Genomic DNA, 22910 nt, shown 5'->3' on the forward strand with positions numbered 1-22910 from the left:
GGGGTACCCTCAGAGGGCCTCCAGCAAGCCCTTGGCTTTCCCTCTGGAGCTAGATGCAGAAACAAGGCTAGAGCAATGCATAGAGCGGCAGAGTGTAGTGAACTCTGTCACCGTGTACACCATCTCCAAGCTGCTCCTTACAAGCCTCCTTTTTTTTTTTTTTTTTTTTTTTTTGACTAGATGTGGAGAAACAGCAATGACTCTGGAAGAATGAGATTAACAAATAAAAGCTGAGAGCCTAGGGAGATAGCTTGCTTTATAAAATGCTTGTTTTGCAAGTGCCAGGACATGAGTTCAATGGCCAGAACCCTCATAAAAAAGTCAGATGGATGGCATAAACTCAGAATCCACGCACCAGGGAGGCAAAGGCTGGCAGAGTCCTGGGCTTCCCTGGCCTGGAAGCTCATCCAACTTATGAGCTCAAGAGAGCAGTGAGAAACCCTTTCTCAAGTAAAAAGGGTAGACAATGTCTAAGGAAGGACATCACCAGAGATTTTCCTCTGGCCGACATATGCAAGTGTCTGCATGTGCAGGTGTACTTCTGCATGCTTGCACGAGCACACACACACACACACACACACACACGCACACGCACACACACACACACACACACAATAAGGATGCTTTGTGGGGACAGTTTGTTTTAGAAACAACAAGGTTATTTTGTTACAACCCAGGTCAATCACTGTAAGTCCGTACCATTTCCTTGTAGGACAGCGAGGAAACATGAGATCTGGCTCAGGATGGTCCCGTTCATTTCTGTGTACTTATTGGCTGGCACAGAAGGTACCACTGGGCAGACACCAAATTCCGTGTCTGTCAGTTTGAAGGTCCTGAGATCACTGTATTCCTGCCAGTTTGTTCACAGGCTCACTCTGAAACACCCAAGCCGGAATGGCCTCAAGGGTTCCCCCACCCCCAGCCACTGGATACCCCGTCCCTTCATAAGCTGCCTTTGGAGAAATTATAGCAATCGCTGCCTGAGTGTGTTCTACGTGAGCCATGCCGCCGCCCCCTCAACCCACTACATGTGCAGAGCTACGACAGACACCAGGATGTCCTGCAGCCCAGGTGCCATTGGAACCCAGGAAAGTTGCAAAACGGTGACAATCTTTCTCCTTCTCAAATCCTTGCACTTCTTGTATTGTCACCTTGTGTCCACTCAGTCCCTAGGGGACTAGCTATAATCTTGTTCTCCAAGCCCACTTAAGGCTCAGTCTCTGTGACCCCCAACCAAGTCACAAAAGCCACCTAACACTCGGGTGTCATGAATCTGCCTTCTTCCTTGAGGTTCTCTTATGAGCCATACCCGTTGGAAGAAGAATGGCATTAAAATCCAGACACAAACAGGACCAGTTCTTTAAACATCCTGAACACATTCAGAGCTGGAGTGATGGCTCAGAAGTGACAAGCTCTTAACACTCTTGCAAAGGACTCAGTTTCAGTTCTTAGCACCCATATGGCAGCTCACAACCATCCATAACTTCAGTCACAGGAGATCCAATGCCCTCTTCGGATCCCTGTGGGCACCAGGCATACATGAAAACAAAGCTCTCGTGTGCATAAAATAAAGTAAGTAAATCTAAAAAAATAAAATAAAATAAGAAAATAAATGAACATAGTCAACTCACAGAGTATGTACTCAGTTCAGAGACCCCATGTTTGATGTAAACATGGGTTCACTAGACCCTACCACCCAGGCAGGACTGGACATAATAATTAAGCACAATCTTTTTAACCCCCAACCTAGTTCCCATGCATGTCCTTGGCCTCAGCCCCCCTTCAGAGTGGTGACAATATCTGTCTCTCAAGATTATCATGCAAAGCAAGTGGGACCCTAGAAGACAGTTGTCCAGCAAAGTGTTGGGCCATGTTAGACTTGCAGTAGCCAGTGTTCAATCTTGCTTGTTGTTCCTTATAGCTCAAGTATTTCTTGGTTGATGCTAGAGGCAGCATTCTGGTTATTTGGAATTTGTGGGCAAGCATGAACCCAATTCTGTCTCAGGCCCGAGAAGTGCTGACTTCATTATGCTGACTGTGGCTTCTCCTGTTTCTGTCCCTAAATCATTCTCTGAGATGTCTGGTCTTTTTGTCCCTCCGTATGTCCTTCAACTGGGACCTTAGAGTGCATTCCACCAAGGATCCAGGCTCTTGGCTGCCCTACATGGAAGGCAGATGGTATTGAGTCAGGATACTTCTCTTCTCCCTTGGCCAATGCAGCACAACTGACTTCAGCATCCTTTTGGCAGCATCTTTGGAGCTAAGCATTCTCGCTCATGTCTGGGTGGGCATGGCAAGGGAGGTAGGGATGATGGCTTTTGGACTCTTCCCTGAAGCTGGAATATTTCTGGGGAGGCTGAACTCTAAGCCTCCGACTTCCCTGCCATTGAACCACCCAAAGACATCTCTCTTTGTTTGCCTGTATCTCACTCTGTCACTGCCTGAAAGGCTTCTTCCATTTGCTTTTATATATTCATTTGAAATGACTCCTCCAATATTTAATCTTTATCAGAACCTGGAAGCCTGGTATTTATTTTGCAGGTCAGTTGCTCATCCATTTTCCTTGAGGCCTCTGGCAGGAGGCTGGAGAGCCTGACACCCACCCCCGGGGTTGGGGGAAGGAAGGGTGCTGCCATCAATGTTAGTCCTGGTGACAGGGGGACAAATCAAAGTGCTGCAGGCTACTGGGGAGAAGATAAATCTGGCAAAAGGCTAATGAGTGGACTGTTCCTGCAGCCTGAAATGGCTGCCAAGAGTCTTGAGGCTTTCTAGAGGCCCAGTGGGGGTCATTTTCTGGGCTCTAGTGTAAGAGGGGATGTGGCCAGCCTGTGTTGGAGGCAGCTGATATGAGTGTTGAAAGCTTTGTACTGCCAGACACAGCTGGCAGCTACCTGTATTCCTAGTGCTTGGTAGGTGCAGGCAGGAGTCAGAAGATCAAAGTTGCCCTCAGCTATGTTGTGTATTTGAGGCTAGCCTCGGCTGCATGAGAATCAGTCTCAAGTGAAAAACAAATAGAAAATCCTGGGCTGTGTCAAAAGGAGTGGCATTGGTTTCCCACGGCTAAGAATCCTGGTCACCATGTTCACATTCCCTCACGAAGACGTTAGGGTAAGCAGATGAAAGAATTTTTAGATAGCCTTGACCAATAACTTTAGAAAATTATGAAATAGTTTTCCTTTGCAGGGTTTGTTTGTTTGTTTGGAGACTGGGCCTAACTATGCAGCCCTGGATGTCCTGGAACTCTCTATACAGACCAGGCTGACCTTGAACTCACAGAGATCTACTTGCCTCTGCCTTCTGAGTGCTGGGATTAACCCCACATGCCACAATGTCCAGCTCCTTTGCCGATTTAAGAGCGGTTTAAAATGCACGCTGTGTCTATAAGGAGCCATCTTTATCTATAAAGTATGCTCAGCGCATCTGTCTGTACTGAAGTGTACCCACCAGTCTTTACATTAAAGGTGATCTATGTTCACAGAGAGGTTATGAAGGCAGCTTAGAAGCAGGATGGCCGGCAGGGTTTTTACGCCCATCAAGCCCACTATTTAGGAATTAGCCAATTGCAGTCTGGTGGTCAGAACACCTGGAAAAGGGCCTTTGGTCTTAGGAAGAACGTGGTAAACCATTTATTGATGCCTGCATTGGTCCAGCATGGGTAACAGTACCCACTCCCTGCCCCTCCCCCCAACAGAACGGAGCATATTTAATTCAGCAAAAGTATTTTGAACATCTCCACCAGTCCTGTGCTGGGCATGTGCTGGGTGGGGGATGACGGCGGTGGTAAACGGAAGCCATTAGGCAGAATCCGATCTAACTGAGGGAATGTAGGGAGCTGGTTAGTGGTTGTACCTGTCTAAAATCCTCAAAAACAGGAAGCTGGTGGAGTGCTCACAAAGGAGAGGAAGGCAGGGCTCCAGTTCCCAGAGCAGAGAGGGAGATGAGGAGCCACCCAGGGAACAGTGGGGTCTACCTAGACTATTAGTATTCCGCCATCAAAAGCCGATCGTGAAGAGCAGATAAGAAAGGATGGAGGAGGCCAGCGGAGGCCAGGTGAGCGGGTTTCTTCTTCCTTCCTTTTAACTTCCTCTGCCCCTTCTCTCAGAAGCCTCTAGAGCAGATGGGGGCCACCGTGGTGGCCCCTCCCGCCTGGGCCCATGCATTTCAAAGCACTGCCTGGTGGAGAAGCTGTTGCTGGACTCCTGTGCTGACCCCACTCCGGCAGGCATGTGATGAATATTTCATCGTCCAGATGTAATCCTGCCTGCATTTTCCTCCTCTGCCTCTGGCCAGCCTCTCTCCTCCCAGTCCTCCATTTCCACCCAAGCCCCAGTCCCCAACACAGTCCCAGTCGGGAAAAATCAGTCACAACGTTTATCAGGAATCGGTATGAACCAACCAAGCGCTGTGAAGAGCTAATCTGTTCAGAGCTAATAAGAGCGAACAAAGTCGCCACAGAGTCCGCCATGGGCATCGCTGATAAGAATTTGTCAGAAGAATTGCAGGTGAGATCTGAACAGCCCCGGGAAGTGGAATGCAAATGTCCGGCTCCCTGTCAGCTTCACGGGGCCTCTGCGCCCGGGAAGGGTGCAGGACAGAGTGGGGAAACACACAGGGAGGAGCGGGCAGAGGACTGTGGGATGCGGTCCCGCAGAATCACAGAGCACAGTCAGGAGGACCAGATCAGTGGAGGGGAGAGAGTTGTGGAAATGTGGAAGAAAGGGTAAGGATGGGATAGCGGCCCGGGAAGCCATCTTTCTGGTATGTGGCACACACAGCGAGGGGTGGCACACACAGAGAGGACTGGCACATACAGCGAGGGGTTGACACTGTCAGAGGAAGTCGGGGGAGACAACTTAGCCGGTAAAGTGCTTGTCTTGAAAGTGTGAGGATCTGAATTTGAACTGCCACACCCCACGCAAAGCTACGCACAGTCAGCTCTGTGTGTCTGCCACCCCAGTGGGCGGTGGGGACAGGAGAAGCTCTGGAGACAGACTATATCTCAGCTATGCTGGCCTAAGCGGCGTGGTGACAAATAATAGAGACAAGTTGTCTTTGACTCATGTTCTTTCCCAAATAAAATCAAAAAGAGGCAGCAACAAAGGGGGTAGAAGAAATAAGACCTCCAACATCTGGAAGCTGGGAATCTGCTAGAGACAGGAGAGGAGATGAGAGTCACCTGTTGGGCCCCTGAGGGGAGAGAAACGAGGCTGTAGAGCTGAGGTCAGAGTAGGGTGGCAGAGTGGGGCCAAAATGGCCTGCATCTCCAATTCTTTTTTTTTTTTTTTAAAGATTTATTTATTTATTATATGTAATTATACTGTAGCTGTCTTCAGACACTCCAGAAGAGGGAGTCAGATCTTGTTACGGATGGTTATGAGCCACCATGTGGTTGCTGGGATTTGAACTCCGGACCTTTGGAAGAGCAGTCGGGTGCTCTTCTTACCCACTGAGCATCTCCAATTCTGTTGCTTCCAGCTGTTGAGATCGCCTGACAGTTGACTGCCTGCCTTCCCGGGCCTCGGCTCTGGGTAGCATGGGGTAAGACACAGGAAGACGCTTAGTTTGAGTTACAGTCACCTATGTTGCTTTTGTTTTTCCATTTTGGTGCTGTGCCTGAAACCCACGGCCTTGGGTGTGTTTAATAGACTCTCTTCCGCCGAGCCACACCTCTACCTCCTGTTCTCAGTTGCCGGCATACAACCAAAGACCATCTACCACTGAATGCTCTAATTTGGTTACTGGTTCAATTTTTCTGTAAAGGACATTTTCAACTTTGAAGGCCAAACAGTCTGAATCTCAACGACTGAGCTCTGTTGTGCGAAAGCCGCAACAGGTTGAAAGATCAAGACTTGATTCTAATAAAACTTTATTTATAAGAACAAGGAGAAGGACCGTGTCACACCTGTAAGTTAGCACCCAGGAGGCAGAGGCAGGAGGAGTGAGGTCAGACTGCTCTAGTCGTCAGTCCCTTGCCAGCTTTGACTGTGTACTGAGACCCTATGGTTTGGAATTGGTCTTCAGGACTTTCTCTGCTGACCGCTGGTGAAACAGAGCTGCATAACTATGTCAGGCCATGTCTTTCAGAAACACTCCACAGGCAAGCCACAGGCAGGATGGCTTTGAGCCAACTGGCCACAGGGTAGGAGGGTTGGAAGGTGGTGAGACACACAGAGGCTGTGCTGGGCTTGGTAAGGGGGCAGACTCTAAAGGACCTACAATTTCCCTCTGAAGAAGACATTCCTGGACATCCCATCCCTGGCTTTGTAGGAGGAATCTTCCTTCTCTGCATCCGGCCTCAGGTTTACGGAGGGATGATGCATTTTTTACAGCATCTCCTAAAAGCAGACACAGCTTCATCTTTTTCTTGAAATGCGTATCGTTAAATCTCTCTCCCAATCCCTCCTGGCATATTGGACTTGGGAGCAAGCAGTGAAGACTTATTTGTTTTCAGGCCACAAAGCCACCCCCACGACAGTCTTCTGCCACACCCCCATAGCCCCGGGAGGGCGGAGGCTTTGCTGTGGGGTGTAAATGAGGTTTTTGAATAACATTGGTTTCCTACCCCTCACATGCTTTAAAAATCTGATAGTTTTCTCAAGCACTAAACTCACTACTTGCGTCTGAGTGGAGCTTTAACAACTTGGGAGACCCTTCCTCTCTCTGTTTCACAGTCCCCACTGCAGCCAGCCCATCAGAAGTCTCCTTATCTATAGAAGGGGGAAACTGAGGCATAGAGAGGCTCCTGTGGATATGGGTTTGGGGCAGAAGAGGCAGGGAGAGACAGTGCTGGGAGCCAAATTGTAGTCTCTAGTGGATTCAAGTCCTCATTTGTGGAGCATGGGAATATGACAGCTGAGAGGGGATCTTTGGACATGTGACTCAGGAGAAGATCCTCGGAGGGAGGATTATCCTTGATTTTCCATGTGAGCGCAGAAATGATGCCATAGATATTTTTAGAACAGAGAGCCAGAAATATATATATATGCTCATGCCATATACATGCATATACATATATACATATATATGTATATATACATATATATACACACATACATATGCTCACATACACACATGTACACATGACTCACATATGTTTACACACAAATGTTTACACATGCGCAAATACATGTTCATGCATACATGCTCACTTCAGTGATCACATCATACATGATCACAGATGCTTGCACACAAGCATGTATGTACATACCGAAGCTGAAAACAGAAGAGAGACTATTGGCATTGAAGATAGGAATGATGTGGCCACAAGCCAACAACTACCAACCCACAAAAGGATGTGGAAGAGAGAAGATTCTGTCCTGGAGCATCAGATGGCATGTGTCCCTGCTGACACCTTCATTTTGGCCCGAGTGGTCATTGTTTTTCAGCACTGGAAGAGACAGATTGTTATTCACAAGGAACCAATGTTGTCATGAGCTAGGAGGTCAGCCATGTGTGGGAAGAAACCTCAGGCCTCCTACCTGTATCCTAGCCCGCTACCCTGCTATTTGCCAAAGGTAACTGGAAAACCAGTTGCTCCTCACTGAGCTTCACTATGCTACTTAGAGACAAGGGACTGGGGAGAGCCAGAGGTAGGCCAGTGCCCTCAGCTGCTCGCAGGCTGGCTGGGGATGTGGAGCACAACGACACCTGAGGAGATGGAACAGGTGAGAAGAGGATGATATGCCGGTCTGTGTGCTGTGCACACACATTCACGAGGCTGTAATCCTTATATCATAGCACGGAACCTGCTCTTTCTCCTTTACACTTATCCCTGGAAGATGACCGAACTTGGGAAAAGTGTGTCTCCGGTGGACCTGGAGGCCCTTTATCTGGGCATACAGTAGGTGTGAAGGTGCCCTAACTTCCTGTCCTGAGACCGAAAGCTGCCCTGTTCAGCAGGACCAAGAAGCACAATGTCCAGGACCCCTGGGCCGGGATTCCCAGGGAGAAAGTAGAAAACTGACAGTAGATGTAATCTAAAGGACCAGACAAGGCTGAGAATAAAAAGGTGAGTGGAAATAAATTAAAGCCAAATTGATTTCTTGTGTTTAATAGAGTTTTTCTTTCTGTCCTTTACCCCCTGAAGCAATATTTGGCTTATGTAATAGTGCTCTGTCTTTAAGTCACTCCAAAGAGCTGGAACCTAGCTGCAGGAATGGGGTACAGAGCTCAGCTTCATTTAAATTACCCCAGACTTGTAGCCTCCATCGTGCCAGGGGAGGGGCTCTGTCTCCCACCTGCTCTCCCCTCTTCTCCATATTGGCATACAATTCAATAAGGAGAGCCTCAACCCTCTGACCCACCTCATAGAAAGCAGGCTTACCTTTAAGTTGAACCCAAAATATAAATATCCTAATTGGCATCTCATTAGTGCAAGCAGAGAAGCTCATGGTTACAGAGGAGAAACTTTCCAAGCCCTTACCAATTAATCTTTGGCTATGGCCAGTCCCTGCTCATTCCATCAGTTGGGGCCAGCAGCTTCCAATGTGTCCAATGTGTACTGGAGGTGGGAAATGGTGACAGGCACATGTACCAGGATCCCTGGGTTGGCATATCAGCTCTTCATGGGTGCTTGCTCTAGTCGGATTTCCAAGGGTGTGTCCACAGTGACTGTTGGGCACAGGCTCCGAGAGAGGAAAGAGAACTTGCCGCCAGGACAGGGAAATGACTGCACATGGGACACAGCTGTGGAAAAGTAGCAGTAAAGGACTGGGGCAGACATCTGTCATCTGGGATGGACATCTGTCATCTGAAGCGGACATCTCTCATCTGGGGCGGACATCTCTCATCTGGGGCAGACATCTGTCATCTGGGATGGACATTTGTCGTCTGGGATGGACATCTGTCATCTGGGGTGGACATCTCTCATCTGGGGCGGACATCTCTCATCTGGGGTGGACATCTGTCATCTGGGATGGACATCATCTGTCATCTGGGATGGACATCTGTCATCTGGAATGGACATCTGTCATCTGTGGGGGCTTGGGTGGTAGCTCTGCAGCATCACAGTTTGGGGATCTCTGGGAATGTGGGATCCTCTGCCCTTGGTGGGAAGCAGAACTCACTTCTAAAGAAGTGTACAGTGCACACTGGAGGGGTGTCCGTGGAAGAATGGGACCATCCTTCTCCTTAGACGTTGTTCTACACCTTTGAGACTAATTGTCTAAATGCACAACTAAGTGGAATTTGAATTCTGGTTAAGAAGACCACACAGCTGTGGCCCATCGATAAAGACCCTCAGGTCTTGCTTAGTATCTGTGCTGGTGGCTTTGGTGGCTTCCGTCCCGGCCCTGGAATGCTCCCCTTTCCTGCGTTCATTCATCTCCTTCCGTCTCTCTCCCTTTTCTCCTAGTGCCCTCATCCTTCACCCACACCAAAGGCCCATTGATCTTACCATCCCAAGAATTCATGAGGCTAAAACCAACATGAGGAAGTAAGCAAAAGAAGGCTGGGCAAGCTGGTGCACACCTTCAATCCCAGGACTCAGGAGACAGAGGCATCCGGATCTCTGTGAGTTCAAAGCCAGCCTGCTTTATTCAGTGAGTTCCAGGTCAGTGAGGCTTCATAGTGAGATTCTATCTCAAAACAAAACAAAACAAAACAAAAACAAAAACAAAACACAGAAAAGAAAAGAAGAAATGAAGAAGGAGAGGGAGAGAGAGAGAGGGAGGGAGGGAAGGGAGGGAGGGAGGGAGGGAGGAAGGAAGGAAGGAAAGAAGGAAGGAAGGAAGGAAAGAAGGAAGGAAGGAAAGAAGGAAGGAAGGGGCGAGTAGTGGCCAGGCTTTTAAATCAGGAATAAAGGAAACTGCATCACCATACTGATGGCACTTGTTTCCATGGCGCCTCATCTGAGAGGTTTGCCTTGACTATTTGGGTACACTTTACATGGGGAGAAGGGTACCGGAGCACAGATAGTGACTACTTCTTTGTTCCTAGCATATAGATGTTGGATCGCTGCCAGAGCATCAGAAATACTGAAAACCAGATTTTGTCTTGCATAAAACTTTGCCTGGGATCAGTTTTTTAAATTCCATCCATTGTAAAATCCCACCTGCTCCTTTAGACAGGTAATATTAACCAAAAGGCTAAGAAGCCACAGGGTATCTCTAAGCAAAGCCCGAACCCCGAGCCTCATTCATGCTACACTAGTTATTCTGTACCCACACCCCCAGCTGTGGATACCTTTTAAATGCATTCTTGTTCTACTGCCAGGAACCAATACAATCCCATAAAAATAATTCATCCTACCAGTCAGGATGAGGGGCCGAGGTGCGTGCTATTTCTGGAGACCCTGGCATGAGTTAGGCTCAGGGACTGTGCCGTGAGATCCTCACAAAACACTTTGAAACATCTCATGCATTATTTCCACTACCCTACAGTTGAAGAAGGTGTGGACTCAGAGCTGGTTCATCCGTCCACCAGCCAGTGGCAGGTCTGTCTGTGAAACCAGAACCCCTTGCTTCGTTGCTGTGCTGCCCTGCAGTGACTGGCTCCTCCAGGGCCTCTGGCTAAGTGGGCAGGTTTCATCCTTGGGCTTCATACAGCTCTGGATTCTCACTCAACTGTGGAGGCTTCAAGGATATTTTCTGGAAAGTTCTTCAGGATCCTGTAGCCCCAGGCTAAAGTTTATACTTCTTCCCTCTATGTCACGGTACGCCAGGTGGAAGCATTTCCCTAAAGATGACCCTGACCTGCCTCCATCCTGGGAATTCATATTCTTTTCTAGAGATAGCAAGCCCCTTGAGGGCAAAATGGAGGTCTTCATCCCACTGATCATTTCAGTTTCAGCGTAGGGTATGGCACTTCTTGTTTTTCTGTGCTTGATAAATGCTTCACAAATGAACGGTGATCCATGCCTGAGAAAAAGAGAAAATGGAAACTTTAAAGTTCACACCACTCAAGGGACCACCTACTTCAGAAGAGGAAGATCATCTTTGAGGATTTTGTTTTGTTTTTTTTTTTTCTAGACAGGGTTGCTCCGCGTAGCCTTGGCTGTCCTGGAACTCGATATGCAAACAAGGCTGGCCTGGAACTCATAGAGATCCACCTGCCTCTGCTTCTGCCACCCAAGTGCTAGAATTAAAGGCATGTGCCACCACCACCCAGCCAGCTTTGTGGTTTTTTTTTTTTTTTTTTTTAAAGATTTATTTTTATTTCAAGTGTCTCTGAGTGTATATGTGTACATGCACACTGGTGCCTACAGAGGTCAGAAAAGGGCATCAGATCCCCTGGAACTGGAGTCACAGGTAGGTATGAGCTACCTGAAGGACAGTGTTGGGGACAGAGGTCCTCTGAAGAAGCCACGAGTGTTCTTCTTCCTGCCTGTGCTCTCTCTCCAGTCTCTCACCTTAATACATTCCTAATTGGTTTTATTTTTGGTATGTTTAGTCTGCTTTTCAAGATAAGGTGTTTTTGTGTGGCCCTAGCTGTCCCGGAATTAGCTGTATAGACCAGGGTGGCCTTGAACTCAACAGAAGTCTGTCTGCTTCTGCCTCCTGAGTGCTGAGACTAAAGGTGTGCACTACTACAGGCCAGCATCACCTTTGTGTTTTAATAATATACTTAAAATTAGTATATCAGTCAGGTTCCTCCAGGAAAGAGAATCAATACGGTGTTTATGTATTTATTTACATATATTTATGAGACCTATTATGGAAATTGGTTTGTGGAAGACCAAGATGTCTTATAGTAAGTTGTCTGCAAGTGAGAAAAGCAGCAAAGCTAATTATACATTTAGGTCATGCCCAGAGTCCTAAGACCAGGGGCCCTGATAACTATGAGTAGAAGGCGGATGTCTTAGCTCAAAGCAGAGAATGAATTTGCCCACTGACAGCTCTTTTGGTCTCTCCAGGCATTCTGGAGGTCAGATGAAGTCCACTCATGATGGGAAACATTACCCATGATGTGTTTTATTTACTTTCTGTCTACAAATCCACTGCTAATTGCCTCCGGAAATTCTCTCACAGACATAACCAGATACAATTTGGGTGCTTTGTGGCTCAGTCAAGTTGAGATACAAAATTAGTAATAGGTAAAAAATATAGGATTACCTTTGAGCCTCAGTCATGATTAGGTTGTAAGGTTCAACGATGAAGGTTGGAATGTAACACAAACTTTCTGTGGCTTTGGGCTGATTCCTATCTAAGACCCAAATGAAAAATATGTCTTGAGAATGGCTTAGCTCACTGTTCCCTGCAGCTCTTGGTCAGTCTTAGGCCATGCAATGAGCTCATTATGACTTTCTGATGATAACCCCTGCTATACAGTTTGGATCTCTATTCCCCCCCCCCAAAACCCTCTAAAAATGGAACAGTTTTATGAACTTATCTGGAAATCTAGGTTTTGTTTTGTTTGCTTTGTTCTTCGTCTTCTTGAGCCATGATCTCGCTTTTTAGCCCAGGCTAGCTTAAAACTCGGTTATGTAGGCCAGGCTGGATTTGAACATGCAGCAATTTTCCCTGCATGGTCTCCTGAGTGCTGGAGTTATAAGCATGTACATTCACACCCAGCTGGAAGGGGGGGGAGAGGGAGAGGGAGAGGGAGAGGGAGAGGGAGAGAGAGAGAGAGAGAGAGAGAGAGAGAGAGAGAGAGAGAGAGAGAGAGAATGCATTTGTATATGTTTGTGTGGGTACATGCATGTGCCTATGTGAGCACATGCTTGTGGAAGACGGTGGTCAATGCTGAGTTTCTCCCTCAATTATATTCCATCTTGTTTTCTGAGACAGGGCCTTTCATTGAACCTGGAGCTCACTGATTGGCTAAGCCGACGGTCAGCAAACCCCAGGGGCCTCCTGTGTCCATTCCCACAGCATTAAGATCACAGGCCTATGCTGGCTATACCCAGTTGCGCTTGGGTCCCGGGAACCTGAACTCGCAACCTCACGTTTGCATAGCAATCACTTTACTGCCTGAGGCATTTCTTGAACTCTAGAGAATTAATTTTAAGAAACTATTCTATGTCACCCTAGATGCCAGCCAATGGATAAGTAGATAGAGGAAGTATAATTTTACACATGGATTTTTAAATTAAGGTGTAGAAAACAAAACTCTTATTTTATTAGCATGTCAATGAAAAAGAAATAAAAAGGCAAGGAAAGGATATGACTGCTCCTAGGTTTGGTGGAGGAGAAAGTTCGTCGTAGATACATGGGAGAGCAGAGCCAGAGGTGGGCACATCTGGGAGAGTCCATAGTGGTTATGATCCTGAGCCGTGTGGGGAGAGGGGGTGGGGAAGGGAACTAAGTGCAGCAGCCAGGTCAAAGGTACCAAAGGTACAAAAGAGGGGGCAGGTAACCCAAAATGTCTGGATTCTACAGGGAAGAGCCTCTGGGGGAGGGGCAGCTGGAGGGTGGAGTATGTCAGGCACACACTGTGTCAGGTAGATACTGAGAGATGCTGGGAGAACCTGGAAGCCAGGTCAGCTGTGACATCTTAAATAGGCACCTAAGCGGCTTGTCCTGGGTTTGAAACTTACCAGTAGGAAAATGGGTGAAGTGGGCTGGAGAGATAGCTCAGCGGTTAAGAGCACTGACTGCTCTTCCAGAGGTCCTGAGTTCAATTCCCAGCAATCACATGTTAGCTTACAACCATCTGTAATGGGATCTGATGCCCTCTTCTGGTGTGTCTGATGACAGTGACAGTGTACTTACATAGAACAAATAAATCTTTAAAAAGAAAGAAAGAAAGAAAGAAAGGAAGGAAGGAAGGAAGGAAGGAAAGAGAAAGAAAGAAAGAGAGAGAGAGAGAGAGAGAGAGAGAGAGAGAAAGGAAGGAAGGAAGGAAGGAAGGAAGGAAGGAAGGAAGGAAGGAAGGAAGGAAAATGGGTGAAATTTGAAGATACCACGTTAAGCAATATAAGCCAGGCTGGGAAGATATGGAGTGCACGATTTTGTTTGTTAGTCGAAGGGATATTGTTTTGGGGAAAAAAAGAAGGGGGAGAAAGCTGGGTGTGGTGGCACATGCCTTTAATCCCAGCACTTGGGAGGCAGAGGCAGGTGGATTTCTGAGTTCAAGACCAGCCTGGTCTACAGAGTAAGTTCCAGGACAGCCAGGGCTACAAAGAGAAACCCTGTCTCGAAAAAACAAAAAGAAGGGGGAGAGGTGGAGGGTGGGTAATGGGTATGACTAAAATCAAAGTATGAACATATATGAAAATGTCACAACGAAATCTACTATTCTCTGCAGCTAGTACACCCTAGTAAAAACATGACACAGCACTGTAGGAAAGATGTTTAAGTATCATTTGTGAATTAAAAAGTTAAAAGTAGGCTCAGGCAAGTAGCCTGAGATAGTGTGCTAAAAGCTAGTGTGGGATCTTCCCTCTTCCTCAGACCCCTCCCTAACTTCCTGTGAACATGGCCTGCAGGGGGCCAGGCGCAGATGCTTGCCTCTGGACTGCCATGTTGGCATTCAGATCGACTTTGAGCAGATGAGAGCTCCGTAAACAGAGCGCATCTCAGACCACCTGTTCTGCATCAAGAGGAAGTCTTGGGAGGCAGCTCTTGCCTGAGAGAACTTACCCCCTCGTTTCATTTTAAAAGTCTACTTTCTGTGGCCCAAGGTCCCCCACCTGCCATGGCGCTCCGCTGTCTGAGGGAGGGGAGACTGTCCTTGGATTGTTCTCATCGTGAAATAATTTCCAGCCCGCTACGGCAGAGCCTCGGAACCACGCGAAGTGTTGTCTGGAGAAATCTTGCCCAGATATAACATTGAGACAACATTTAAAACCTCATTTAAGTGAACACAAAGAGAGGGCTCCTGGGTAAAGGAGACTTAATTAATCTCGTTTCTGTGTAGATACTTTTAATTAAATGTAACTCCACATTCCTAGCAAGTAGATTGGAAGGGCCAGACTTGGTGGAGCTGAGCACAGGGGCTGGCAGGTGGGCTGAGGTAATCAGACGCACTGGAAGCACGCTGCTCCCCCAGGGATGGAAACAGGGGGTGCACCTCCCTCTGCCTTCTTTCTGCCTCCATCTCAAGCAACAGGTGCCTCCTGGCATGTGCTCCGGTCACCATCATCTCTTCAGCACCGCCTTCTCTTTGTGTGCTTCATCTTCAGTTCTAGTTCAGGCTCTTGACATTCTCCTGGATTATAGCGGTAGACTCCTCATGTCTGCCCACCCAACCCCATTCTGCCTTCCTTCTACCCCATTCTGATGTAGCCAGCTAACTGGTTCCCCTTCAAACCCCACTTTCATTGAAATAGCAAATGTTGGATGATTCAAAACAGCTTTCTATGTTCTTATTAAGTGTGAACTTTTCCTCTTGTTATGACCACACTGTGGTATCCCTTGGGTGAAACTGTGACCAGAGAAAGGACTGAACTAGGAAGGAGCCGACAAGAAGTCTCCTGGGATAAAGACTCCTGGGACCAGAGTCAGGTAGACTGTACAAATCAATTTGACTGATCTATAAAAAGGGGAGGAATTTGGGATTGAGTCCATAGAGACTGGAGAGGCCAGAGGCAAGATGTCATTCTCAATGAAAAGGTGAAGCCTCCAGGAAGTCATGTCCCAGAAGAGATCAACTGAATGAAACTTCTGTTGGGTAACCTGCAGCCTTGTGCATAGGAGGAAGTGTTAAGGATGGGTCTGGTGTGGTCACAGCAAAGACCGGTAGCTCACAGTGACGTTGTTCTTCCCGGTGTATGAAAGCCATCTACTTCCTTCCTCTGAGGTTGGTGGGGCCATGTGACTGAGTTTTGGCCAATGAAATGTGTGGGTGGAGTTTCAGCGTGCTCAGCTCCTCAGAGATCTTCCGCACTGTCTCCTGCTCCACAGTCAGCTGTGAGGGAGAATCTAGAAGATGATAACGGTATTAGATTCCTCAGTACAGTGGTGTTGGGAGCTGGCGTCTAGTGGGGTTAGAGTCATGAAGGATGAATCAGAAATAGATTAATCTCTACCTTGTAGGAATGAGTTCGATGTTTTAGGCCTTGGGTCTCCTTCTTTGTCTTCACACCCCTCTCTGCTCTTCTTTCATTAGTCTGTCACCAGAAGCCAAGAAGGTGCTGGCGCTATACTGTTAAGATGCTCTAAACTCTGAATCAAAACAAAATGTTTTCATTCATATCTATCTATAGATCTACACACACACACACACATACATACACACACATACACATAATCTCTATATATATTCAATTATATATATAAATCAATTATATATTCAAATATATATATATATATATACATATATATTCAATCTTAGTGTTTTGCTATAGCAACAGGAAGCAGAAGACATCAAGCTACTGAGATATGGGGACTGGCACACTAGTCACCCTCTCATAATTAACACAGTAAGCATTTGCTATGAGGAATCTCTTGGGAGAAAAAGAAGGTGGATTTAGAGCACATTAGATTAGCAAAAGCCCATGACAATCTTGTCTTGTCCCCTGCACCAATCCATATCCGTATTCCCATAACTCTGAGCAGCCTCAATGGCCAGGAGAAGAAGAAATCTAGACCAGGTTTCACTTCAAAAAGGAGAATCAGAATACAGTAGCAACTAGATCCTTCTGAGACTCAGCTGCAAGACCACAGGCTTATCACAAAAACAGCTGTGCTTGTCTCTCCCAGTGCTGTGTGCTGACTGGGGAGCAGCTTCAGGCTGAGGGGTGTGCTCCGATCTGCTCCACGTGGCTACTTCCAGATCACGGCTGATTGCAGAAATGCTAACCACTCAGCTAAGTCATGCAAGTACACCCAAGTTCTACTCCCTGGCACATCGCTAACATCACATTAATCAAAGCAAGCAATGAGCCTAGAGTCAACAAGGTGAGGATGTTTGCTCTGTGGAGAGGGAAGGAAAGGGGGATTGAAGGCTTGTAGTTCAGTGGCAGAATGCTTGCTAGCATGTACACAGACTCTGGGTTTGAATCCTAGTACTGCCCAAATGACAATACATACCTACATAATACATACATGCATGCATGCACGCATACATACATACATACATACAGCCTTTAATAAGACAATTCCTGCCTGGAAGTCAACATGGTTGGTCCTGTGGGTCCAGTGTTTGAGTAAGAGGTGTTATACCTATGCAGATGTACCAGGGCATTGTGGGTAATGGAACCAGGCCTTGGAGACAAAAGCTCCAGCCTCTTGTCCTGCCGCTGAGTGGCTGAGGACCTTTGCAAAGGCACTCCTCTCTGAGCTGTACTTTAATTATCTGGGACGTGAGCAAGATGGGCAGAGTGATTTCTAAGATCTTTTCAAGCTTACAACCCTGAAGACCCCAAGCGAATCACCTCTGCAACCCTAAACTGCAGTCTTTCTGAAGCTGTTTTCTTCCAACCGGGGCCACGTGCTGTGTGTGCGCTGTACGCAGTCTGGGAAAACGTGGCTTTTGCAGAGCCGTCCCGGGAGGGAGCTGGGGAGAGGAGAGGGTTGAGTGCAAGCTTGAGTGTATTTCTCTGTGCTTCTAAAAGCCCTTAGATCAGGCTGCTCAGGGCCTGATAATTTTTCCATTAAGAGGAAATAATTTTCTGGGTCTGTTTTGGTTGTATTTATCTGCAGTTGACAGCGTCAGCCACCTCAGCCGTGACATACTGCCCGCCCCCCAGACCAGACGTGTACTTATGGGGAAAAGAAAGGGGCAGAGGTCTGGCTTTCTCCAGGCTGGGATGAAGGGGAACTCAGTCACAAAGTGACCCCGGTATCTATCTCGTGTGACCCATGGGTGACTGGAGGCACCTCCCACTCCATTTCATCCCTAGAAAAGAAATGTAAACAATAACCCCCGGCATGAAAACCCCGGCATGCTCTCTCCAGCCCAGCCCCCACCTATCGCTTTCCCTAAGCCAGCCTGACAATAACCATTCATCACCAAAAAGAAAACAAAGCGCAGAGAAACAAAAACCAATCTAAGGCCGCAAATTGACGTCAAACTTTGAAAAATGGACTGTGAGATGGTGTGCCGTGTGCTCCGTCTGCCTTCCAGAGCAGACAGGGCTGGGCACCTACTTGTCTCGAACCCTTGTGGCCTCTAGTTCAGTTTGGAGGTGACTACATCCCAGGGATCTGCTTTGACTTTCAGAGGTTAACATTGCGATGGGGATGGGGAGTCTTCCAAGCATCCTCTGAGCCTTTCGGTAGGGAATAGCCACCTCTTGCCTCCAGAGGACCAATGTCGTGCAAGGAGAGCTGCAGAGGTTGGGCACGTGACAGGGTGACATCAGCTCCATGACCCCCTTCTGAGTTCTGCCCTCTTGGGAGCTGGAGCACAGGATCCTGACAGGTCTGGCTTCAGGGGCGGCTGAGGAAGAGAGAAATCAGAGAGATCGATAGTTCACGCTTGTGTGCTAGAGGCTTTACCGAGTTCAAGTTCCTTTCAGAGGCGTGACCTCACTGGGACGTGTGGATCCCACTGCACAGAAGAGCAAGTAGAGGCCTGCCATCTGCCACTCACAGAAGGAACCACTCACAGAGCCAACAGCCAGGACCTCCTGCTAACTATGCGGGCAAAATCTCAGAGAAAACCAGGAATCCTCCGAAGAAATGTCCCCGGAAAGGGGCTGAGGTGGCAATGGGTCAGACACAGATAGAATATTTTCTTCCGGGATTTGTCTGGGGATTTCTTACTTGTTTATCCCTAATACCACCCACAGGACAAAATGGAAAGGATGGTGATTGGTCAGAGAATAATGTGTGAAACTTTGTTCCTGTCTCCCTTTCCCCTTCCTCTTCCTCCTCCTCCTCTTCCTCCTCTTCTTCCTCTTCCCTTTCCTCCTCCTCCGCCCTCTCCTCCTCCTCCTCTTCCCTTTCCTCCTTCTCTTCCTCTTCCCTTTCCTCTCCTCCTCCTCCCTCCCCTGCCCTCTCTCTCCTCCTCCTGGAGTCAGGTACTAACTCCCCAATCTTGTACCCAGTGCCTTTGGCCTGTTTGCAGATGCTGTGGACCCCCTACCCACCAGCCATGCCTTTGAAGGGTAGGTTAGATACTGCACCATCATCCACACCTTCTCTGCTTTCCTGCCCACAGACCATCCCTGGGTCATTGTCCATTTGCTCAGGGGCCTGAACTCTGTAAGAAGATCCGGATAATCCGACAGGCAGAACAAAGGCAGACTTCCAAGGTTCGAATCCAGGTCTCCCTATGAGCCTTCCATCTCCAGGCAAGTTAATTAACCTCTCTTAGCTTCAGTTTCCTTATCTGAGAGAGAGGCATGCTAACACCTCATAGGGTTATTGGGAACTTCAAATGAATTTATGTAAAGAACTTAGCACAATGCCTGAAGCATAATAAATATTCAATAAATGTTAGTTATTTTTGGCTTTTAAACCTCTTCATGTTCCTGTCTTGGTAGGGGCTAATGAATCACTTCAAAGTTAAAATAGATATGTTTTTACAGCAATATAATTAAGAACAAAGACTTTTATTCCCCGAGTCTTTGGAAAAGACCCTCTTCAGTACTGGGGTCTTCCACCCAAACCCAAACCCCAGAGTATGAAACCCAGGCTTCAGGCATGGATAACCACGCGGACATCTAGAATTGTCAGTCAACATTCTCATCTGAGCCAGAGCTCACACCTTCTAGCATGTGCACGCAGCAAGCTCTCAAGCCACTGGTGTATGATAAAAGGGACATGAGTGGAAGAGAGCCAAGTGGGAGGAGCTACAGGTGCCTGTGGCCTGGGTACCATCTCAGCGGGGAGCCAGAGGATGCAGGTGGAGTCTGATGACAAGGATGTAAACCTTTCCTCCTTCATTGTGTTCTACTGTCCTGTGCTGGCTACGTGTGTTTTGTTTTGTTTTGTTTTGTTTTGTTTTGTTTTGTTTTGTTTTTCTCAACTTAACACAAGCCAGACTCTGATCGCCTAGGAAAGGGACCCTCAGCTGAGAACACGCCTGCTAGATTGGCCTTTGGGGGCATTCTCTTGGTTAATGATTGAGGTGGGAAGGACCAGCTCAGTGTGGGTGGGACCCCCTCAGGGGAGATGGTCTCAGTGTGTAAGAGAAAGCAAACAGAAGCAACAGGACCAAGCCAGAAAGCAGAAAGCAGACTGGGAACTCTCAAGGCGGAGACCTGGAGGCGGGAACGGAAGCAGAGGCTTCAGATATCAAGGTGGAGAGGAAGACTCTTGATGTAAACCTTTGGCTTCTTCATGCACAGTTGTACATCCACAGGTGCACACCCCCATGTGAGTATGTACATTTTACACACACACACACACACACACACACACACACACACACACACACAGAGTAGAGACCTCTTGGGTCATCACTGAAGTGTGCATGAAAAGAAGAAGGGAGAGTGATAGGAATGAGGGTGTCAGGACGGCAGAGCTGCAAGGCATCATGGGAAGGGAAGACTTACGTCTGGCTCGGCAGTAGCTGAGCTCTGCCTCTTTGCCTCTCTATAGGAGCCCAGCTTTCCTCCCTCCGTGTCGTTGCCTTTCTCAGTACATCTGCCCTGTCCTCTTTCCACGCGGTCAGCTTTCCTGACTGCTTCTCATTTCCCACACACCTTAAACAAGCTTTCTGTGTCCACACGTTCCCTTGTCTTTGTACCAGCTGCTGCCACCAATGGCCGTTCCCTGTCCAAGTCTCTGCCAAAGTCCATAAGGAACCTGAAGTTCACTCTCTCCCCTGACCTCAGGACTTCGGCACAGGCCACTTGATGGGTCACGTTGACTATCCGACCCATGCTTTCTCATTTACTTGGTGCTGGAGAATAGGGTTATGAATTCTTAGGTGAAGGGGGGGGGTTGGGGTGGAACTATTAATAACTTTTCTCAGAATTGTAATCAAATATTTGGCAACAAGCCGCCAGAGAGGGAGGAACTCGTTTGAGTCCTGGTTTTAAGGCAGACAGGCCGCCTTGGTGGGGAAAGCACTCACTCTCAGGAAGCAGGGAAGGATGAAGCCAGAGCTGAAGTAGATTTCTCCTTTGTCTCTCTTTATCCAGTCCAGGATCCCAGCCAGGGGATGGATGGAACCACCCATATTTAGAGTGAGTCTTCTTTCTCCCTGGAGAAGCACTCACAAGACAATTTCAAAGCTGTGCCTCATCGAGTTCCAGGTGTGTCTCTATCTAGGCAGGCTGACATTTGAAATTAACCAACACAAGCCAGTTCCCCCAGAATGGCCTTCGGATGGGTTAAGCAAGCCAGGAAAATCCTGGGGTACGTACACTAGTCACCTCCTCAGTGTGCTCTGGGCTCATCTTCTGGAAAGTAGGTGATATTGAAGATAAAATGAGAGAGTTACTGAAGGTGCCTGCCGGTCGGTCCTCAGGTCTAACTCGAGCTGCCTGCTCTCAGGCGGCTTTCTCAATTCAAGCATGTCTCCTCTCTCACCCGGGCCAGTGTAGCCTCCCCCTAACTGGTGTCGTGACTCAGGCTTACCTCGTCTCCTTTGGATCAAATCTACTTTCCACCTATTGGCATCCTGATTCTGAAACATGAGTTTGAGGACCCACAAGACCAACTCCTGTTCAATGTGTGACAAAGCTGGGCATCTTGTGTTTTGCTGGTGGGATTGTGTGTGTGTGTGTGTGTGTGTGTGTGTGTGTTTGTGATGTTAGGGGAAGTGATATCTGCTATGGCTAAAAGGTCATGACTTTTGATCCAGCATTTACCACTTTTGACAGATCCATCTGATGGAAACGGAAGTATGTAAAATCCTGCACAATTGGGTTGCTTATTACAAAGCATTACTTTAGGTAATGACATAATTGTAAATGACCTGGAGCTCCAACAGTAGATATCTGAATACATTTTATTAACCCATACCCCAGAAAATAATATACATATCGTTTTTAAGGAATCGGTTCTGTAACTGGTGATTAGGAAGTATATTACATCATGAGTCAAACAGGTTGCTCAATTAAGAGTACCATCCAGTTTTTAAGGGCATCTATGTGAACCTGACGTGCGCAGAAGGTGCTGGAAATGACAGGAGCCCAAAGCTTGAAAACCATGAGTGCTATGGTTTGGGGAGAAGCATTGCATGTTTGTGTGGCATACTTGACGATGCTTTCAGGGGATGGTGAAAACTTAAGTAGAACCTAGCAAGAAGGAAAAGGCTACCTTTGAAGGTTATAGGCGATCCCTGCTTTCCCCCTCGCTCTCTGTCTCTCTCTCCTTGAAAAAGAACATCCTCTTTCTCCACATGTCCTTACCCCGTGGTGTTCTGCCTTACCATGGGCCCAGAATCAATGGAACAAAGGATTGTGGGCTGAAACCTCCGTAACTGTGAGCGGAAAGGACTCTTCCTTCCTTGATCAGAGATGTGCAGAGCTGCCTAATCCCGTTATAAAAGTTGACAAGGCTCTGCCAGATGCCTGGGCCACCCTGTTGTGCCTGACCTTGCAGGGCCAGAATGAATACCAGGTCTGACAAACGTGTTCTGAGTGAATCAGCTGTGACTAACAAGATACCAGAACCACTAAAGTGAAAACCTTTCCATACTGGGACTATTGATGCTGGTTAGCTGGAGCTAAGGAATTAGCGGTGATTTAAGAAGAGACCAGCATCATTGAGGTGACATCTTCTGGGNAGTGTTTTCTGAGAGCACAGAGGCTGTGAGCCAAGGTTGTACCTTGTGCTGTGGCTGGACTTGGTAATGTGTTGAGTTACTCAGGTGGTGCTGGTTTTGACAGCATGAAGGGGTCATGCAGAGCAGCTGAGGCTATGGAAGCACTGTGGGAGGCCATGGAAGGCCATTGGTGAAAGTGCAGCCTCAGTTGCAATTGAAGGCCCAAGAAAAATATCAGGGCACAGTCACAATCAAAAGCAAAAATCAGTCTCCAACCATCCAATGTCTGGGATCCAACTCACGATCTTCTGGGCTCCTCCAAGGGCTTGGGTCACTTCTCCAGCCATGCCCTTTGTAGCACACACCTTGTCTTCTTGGCTCCAACTGCCTGTACTTCGCTGCTGCTGCTGTTCTTGGTGATCATC

This window comes from Mus pahari, chromosome 10 (genome assembly GCF_900095145.1).
Source record: "Mus pahari chromosome 10, PAHARI_EIJ_v1.1, whole genome shotgun sequence".
Taxonomy (NCBI): Eukaryota; Metazoa; Chordata; class Mammalia; order Rodentia; family Muridae; genus Mus; species Mus pahari.